This window comes from Aedes aegypti, chromosome 3 (assembly GCF_002204515.2).
Source record: "Aedes aegypti strain LVP_AGWG chromosome 3, AaegL5.0 Primary Assembly, whole genome shotgun sequence".
Taxonomy (NCBI): domain Eukaryota; kingdom Metazoa; phylum Arthropoda; class Insecta; order Diptera; family Culicidae; genus Aedes; species Aedes aegypti.
In genome coordinates, this window is record NC_035109.1 from 398,372,869 (window position 1) to 398,380,249 (window position 7,381).

A 7,381-nucleotide genomic window follows, 5' to 3' on the forward strand; every position below is an offset into this window, starting at 1 on the left:
CACCCCCGCACCAAATGCACGATGTACAAAACGCTCATAAGACCGGTAGTCCTCTATGGGCATGAGGCGTGGACTATGCTCGAGGAGGACTTGCAAGCTCTTGGGGTTTTCGAACGCCGAGTGCTAAGGACGATCTTCGGCGGCGTGCAGGAGAACGGCGTGTGGCGGCGAAGGATGAACCACGAGCTCGCTCAACTCTACGGCGAACCCAGTATCGTGAAGGTAGCTAAAGCTGGAAGGATACGCTGGGCAGGGCATGTTGCAAGAATGCCGGACAACAACCCTGTAAAGATGGTGTTCGCCACGAATCCGGTCGGAACAAGAAGGCGTGGGGCGCAGCGAGCTAGGTGGATGGACCAGGTACACCAGGACCTGGAGAGCGTGGGTCACAGTCGAGGATGGAGAGAAGCGGCCATGAACCGAGGGAATTGGCGAAATATTGTTGGCGAGGCTTTATCAAGATAATTGATGTAAAGCCAAATAAGTAAGTAAGTACTTATTGATCATTAAAAAATTTCTCTATCAAATAGCTAAAAAATAAAAAAACACTTGAAGAATTTCTCCAGAGAATGCATTAAAAATTCCTTTAATAAATTCTCCTTTAAGGCCCTCTACATACTTATTACATATAAATTTCAATTGTTAGTTAAAAGTATCCTCCAGTTGTCCATTAACAATTTGATTAGGATGTTCAGGAATAACTGAGAATTTCTTCAAAAAAATAGTACCGTTAAACGGGGTAACTTTGATAATGCGAGACTCTCAACATACTAAACGAAATAACAAAGTTCCTGTTAATCTGTTAAGCAAAACGAATGCAAAAGTAAAGAGTATTAGTATGACACTTCATGTTAAAGCTATTTCCGTTGGAATCAAATATGTTTGAGGATTTATATGCATATATGGAAAATTTATAAGATTTTAGCAATTTTGAAATGCTCTCAAACAATCTGTTCTACGATCACTATTTGATGAAGTCATAATGAATTCGTCACTTATACTTGATAGCCTAGTTATAGTACAGGGTGTCCGCAAATTATCCGTACAAACTTTGAAGACATGGCTCTATACAACCAAGCATAATAAATTCAATATTCTTGCATGGTTTTAAACATTGGCTTGTTATATTCTTAAGAAGTAAGTTTGACACATTTCCAATTTCAAATAATTGCACAATCAACCCAAATGTATTGAGGTGTCTTAAAGGGAGCTGTTTCCGAGCTTTATGACGGAAGAGAAATGTCCATGCAACTCACTGGATTTGAACCGTAAAATTTTCTATTTCCAGTCTAACTCGAAGCCACTTACCTGTAGATTACTTCAAATAATAATAGGACATTTGGATTCATCTCTTTGCGGTTTTAGGGATAACACATCTCCAGTATGACTAGCGGCCCTCAGGCAAACGTGGCGCCATACCAGCGTCGAAACGTCGGGTTAAATAATAAAACTCGTTTTTAACAAAAAACACTGCGTTGCCGATATTTCATCAATCATTGAAAATACAGTCGAACTCTCAATAGAAAACAAAATACAACTTTAAAAAATTTCGAAATAATTGCTTGATACTGATATAGGCAAATTTCAATTTTTCGGAGACGTTTTGCCTGAGGGCCGCTAGTCATACTGGAGATGTGCTATCCCTAAAACCGCAAAGAGATGAATCCAAATGTCCTATTATTATTTGAAGTAATCTAGAGGTAAGTGGCTTCGAGTTAGACTGGAAATAGAAAATTTTACGGTTCAAATCCAGTGAGTTGCATGGACATTTGTCTTCCGTCATAAAGCTCGGAAAACAGCTCCCTTTAAGACACCTCAATACATTTGGGTTGATTGTGCAATTATTTGAAATTGGAAATGTGTCAAACTTACTTCTTAAGAATATAATAAGCCAATGTTTAAAACCATGCAAGAATATTGAATTTATTATGCTTGGTTGTATAGAGCCATGTGTTCAAAGTTTGTACGGATAATTTGCGGACACCCTGTAGAACTCGAATTCGGTCTCAAAACTCTTGGCGAATACAATTTTTACAAACTGGGACCATTTTTGTAATCTAAGTCAGAAATGTCCATATAGCGTTAAACGCCTAAAGATATGCAACGCCCTACAAATGTTCTGTAATTCATTCAATTTTGTTCGAGTGATGCTCCATTATCAAAGTTACCCCAAAACAGAAAACCGATTTTCGATTACCGTAATCCGGGGTAACATTGATCATTTTTTTGAGTTTTTCTCAAATTTTTCATTTCACAATACAAATGTTACAAGTTTTATATTTTTAAAACAAGTACTGGCACCCACCGCTCCTAACTTTATACTTTATTTTGTTTTTCGAAAGATTTAAACATGTTTAAATAAATGTTTTAAGTGATTTTTTGATTCGGCTGATATGGGGTAACATTGATCACCCAAGTAAACAACGTTCGGTAATATTAGAAATGGCGTTACTTACTAAAATCATGGCCCCTGAAGCCGAATATGAAGACCAAACTCTTACAAGTCATTTACTTTTTGAGTTATTTCAAAATTAAAAACACCTTGAACCGCGGAATACCCCTAAAAGTAGGCAATTTCCTAAGGAAATTCTACATTCTTAATTGTAATTAGTTAATGTTGCCTAATTGAATAAACTTATAAAAGATTTGACAACGGAATCGTTTTCGGCGATGTCATATTTAGTAACAACCGCATTTTTCTTGATCACATCGTCTGCAGAACTCATGTGAGACATGAATTTTTGGTAGTGTCAGTGAAAGTGCTAGAAATCATTGATTCAAAAAGTTGACAAATTTACGCATGGAGTAAACGCAATTTTGGCAAAAACCTTAATTTTCATTAGCTTATGAATATAAGAAAGAGAGGCACTATTCATTATTCGAAAATGCTTCATTAATAAATCTTTATTTGAACTTTAAACGAGATGAGTCATTCCGATCAATGTTACCCCGCTGATCAATGTTACCCCGGATTACGGTATATGAAAAATTATATATCCATTAAGAATAAATCTTTTGGAAATCTATCAACTGGAATCGATAGTTAGGATACCAGTACTTGTTTTAAAAATATGAATTAAAATTCTTTGATTCAAGTTTTCTTCGAAAAAACTATCAAAGTTACCCCGTCTTACGGTACAAAAAATTCTATGATTCTCACTAAAAATGTCTTCAAGATCAACAAGCAAGGATTCATTCCACGAATTCTTCAGAATAGTTCATCAACAGTTCTTCCCACTTTGCTTTCGTGGTTCTTCCTAAATGTCTCTGCAGGATTGTTAAAAAAACCGCAGTAAAAATTATCCGGACTTCCTGCAAAACAATCAAATGATTGTTCCAGGTGTTGCTCTAAGAATTCCTCGTAATGTTTCACAAGAATTTCATGAGCAATTGTAAAAAAAATACAATTGAGAAAATTTTATTCCTGATTTTTCAGAGAAATTCTCCGCATTTGTATCTGCATTATTTTTTCAGATTTTTTTTTAGTTTCCCTAAGATTCTTACGAAAAGTTCACCAGAGATTCATCTGAATATTTCCCAGAGATTTTTTTTTTTGTTTAAACCGCACTAACGATGCTTTTTGGAATTTTTGAAGAAATTTTTCATCAGATTTACTAATATTTTGCAATTTATTCTTGAATTTTTTAAAAATTTCTCTAGAAATTCCATCAAATATTCTTATGGGGCTAGAATTAACTCTAATTTTCTGTTACGAATTACTGTTAAGAATGTTGAATTCCTTAGGAAATTGCCTACCTTTAGGCTTATTCCGTGGTTCGAGGTGTTTTTAATTTTTAAATAACTCAAAAAATAAATGACTTGTAAGCGTTCGGTCTTCATATTCGGCTTCAGAGGCCACGATTTCAGTAAGTAACGACATTTTCAATATTACCGAACGTTGTTTACATAGGTGATCAATGTTACCCCATATGAACTAAATCAAAATATCACTTTGAACATTTTTTAAAACATCCTTAAATCTTTCAAAAAACAAAATACAGTATATAGTCACGAGCTATGGGTGGCAGTACTTGTTTTAAAAATATAAAATTTGCAACATATGCATTTTCGTACGAAATATTAAAGAAATATTCAAAAAAATGTTCAATGTTACCCCGGATTACGGTAGTGGTAATCTTAGGATTTTTTCATGAATAAAATTAAAAAAAAATATCCATTCTCAATTTTTTGGTTCAAAAACTACTCCGGGAATATTACAATATTTTTAGGGATTCCTCTACATATTCCCCTACAAATCACTCCATATCAGATTTCTAGAGAAACACATACAAAAAAGGTTTGAAAGTACTTTGTTGGTCATCTTTTGAATAAACATTATTCGGAAAAAAATACAGAATTCCTGTCGTACAATTCAAGAATTGACATTGTACCTCATAGAAAAGTTAAATGGTCCTTGTAGGATTTACTACAACAAATCTTGTTTTTTTTCCTCGTCTCCTATAATAGAAAATTATTGGTGTTTTTACTGAAATCATTTGTAACTTAAATCTTAAATAAAATTTTGTATCAACTCCGAAGTTTTATGATACTCTGGTGATCATATTGATGTAGAATTTTTCCTACATTCAGAATTTCAAAACAAACTTTTTTGAAGGGTCTATTTTTCTGTAATACTGTAGGAGTTTAACGCGAAAACATTGCTAGTATGTTTTTTAGATCATAACCGTACGTATAAAAATTCAAAACTTTTTTGGAGTATGGACAGATTTTTGTACGAAGTTCCTCAAAGCGTCATGCGAAGAAAGGAGAAACAAAAGCAGGTTGAAAAGTTGAAGCAGGTAGGGCAATAGATGGTTAATGGTAAAATAAAAGTCAAGTGATTTTTATCTTATTTCTAGAAGCAAATTACAGGATAGTTAAAACCTTTCCAATTAATTGACAAATAAAATAAATTTCTCAAAAAGTTGCATCAGAATCTTCTTTGAAAATTATTCTGAAAAATATCCTTCCAAGCCTATAGAAATTCCGCCCTAGTGGATTCTGCTAATAATTGATAACATCATTTACAAAAAAAGTGTTTTAAGGAGGATCAATACACATTTCTTTACTCTTCTAGTTCCCAGTTATTTTGCTACATATTTCTCTACAGACTCCTGAACCGCTATGCCAATTTCGGAATAAAACTTTTTCTGGGGTTTTCAACAAATTTCTTCTGAAGAATTCGCAGGCAAGCGACATCTGAAAACCTTTTTTTTTCAATTCTAGAAAAATCCGGGGATTTGAGGAGAAATTTCTCGAAAAGAAAACATAGAAGAATGTTTGACGCATTTTTTTATGTATTTAAGATATATTAATTAAGGACTTTTATGAACTTTGCGGATGAATTTGTGATAAAATTTATGGAAAAAAATATTTAAAGGGATTCGCAAAAGAATTTCTAGAAGAACAATCAGCAAAATATCTCAGTATTAGATTTGACAGAATCAACTTTTTGAAGAATTGCGAGAAAAAACTGAACTTGTGAAAGATTTAGTAATATTTTTTAGGGAAATCCGGGAACATATTCCGAAATTAATTTGCTAATGAAAAATAGACAAACAACCCGAGGAGGAAAGAATAACTCGCAATAACTTATGCATACCATATTCTGGTATCATACCATAATTAGGTATTGTTCAGTTTTCAATACCTCGTTTTGGTATTATAAAGGTTTTTTAAAAAAATTTTTCAAACAATTAAAAATACTTCATTTTGGTATTTGAAAGATATTGAGGACTGCTGGAGGTGAACTATTATTGAAAAAAAAATCACTTTTATATGAAAATCCATCAAGTATTATTTAGGTATTACAATACCTGATCTATTTATCAGCTTGGCATTTGTAGAATATGCAGAAGGTATTATTTGAGGTATTTTATCTCTTATGCAGGGCTCATTCATACCTCATTCAGGTTGTAAGTAATGAAAATTATCTGGTATGGAATACCTCAATTTGGTATTCAGTAGTTATTTTCCTCTGCTCGGTAAGGAATGAATGTCAACAAGGAGGAATTCACTATGAAAATATGAACAAGTCCCACAATATTATTTGACTTATTTACAAGATATTTTGTAAAGTTCTGAAGCCACCCTTCAATATTTCTTGAGGGATTTGATTATACTAAAATTTTGTAAAGAATATCGAAGTTATTTAAAAAATTCTACAAATTTGTTGAAAATTAATCAAATTAAAATTTATGAAGTAATAAGTATTATTGGAAAAACATAGTTTAAGCGATAATTGTGTTACATCTTTTCACATCATCTAAAGAAAACTTGGATACGGCAAAATTCCATGAAATTTATGTATTGTCTTAGAAATTCCTTCGGAAATTCTGTCTATATTTTTCAATTATTCTTTTCGGACACTATACGAGTTGGAGTTAATGTATGGATTTCTTTAGTGAATTTTCATTACCGGACACCTCGAGCAGGGTATCCTCCATATACAAAATAAATCAGAATGCAGGGAACATGCTGCTTTATGCTGAAACAGTATAAATTGGATTTGGAACAAATTTTAGGAATCGAATTTACAGGATATTGACGCTTTTATTGTCGAAAAATAGCGCTTATCGCATACAACAAAACGTTATTTCTAACAATAACCATTCGATCGACAGCAACGGACAGAACCACCACGCTGCTGCTATGTGAGACAAGCGAGGTTTCCTCACTTCAGTTGTTTCACATAAGAAAACGTAATTACTGAAAAGATTTTTGTCAATAAACATGACTCTTGTTATTGACAAAAATCTCTTCAGTAGTTACATTGATTCAAAAGATTCTGCTATGTGTTAATTTGTTGTGTTTTTTATTATCATCAAAAATTCTGGGGGGCCTGGATGATTTTGGAGGGGGCCAGGCCCCCCTGGCCCCTCCCTGTTCCTACGCCAATGGGAACACCTGATGAAATCCCTTGCAAAACTCCTGAAAGAATCCTTTGAAGAACTACTGATGGAACCCCATGAGGAAATCCAGGTGTAATTTCAGAAGAAATTGCTAGAGAAATCCTTACACGAGAAGCACCTAGTGGAAACAAGGAACCGATGAAATCCATGAACGAATCTCAGAAGAATTTTTCAAGAAATTCCAGGAATATAAGCAGGAGGAATTCCTAGCGAAATTACTGATGGAATTCCTGGTACAATCCCAGAATTAATTCCTTGTTGAACGTTTAATGAAATCACATGTAGAACTGCTGGTGCATTCTCTGAAGATAATTCAGGAGGAATTCATTGAGGAATTTTCCAAAGAATCATTGGTATCGTTTAAAGAAACGCTTGTAAAATATCTAGAAACAACTCAAGAGCGCAGACACTATCTGGTGACGGTTGAACTGCACCCAAAACTCTCCGTCGTTACCAACTTTTGGTGCATG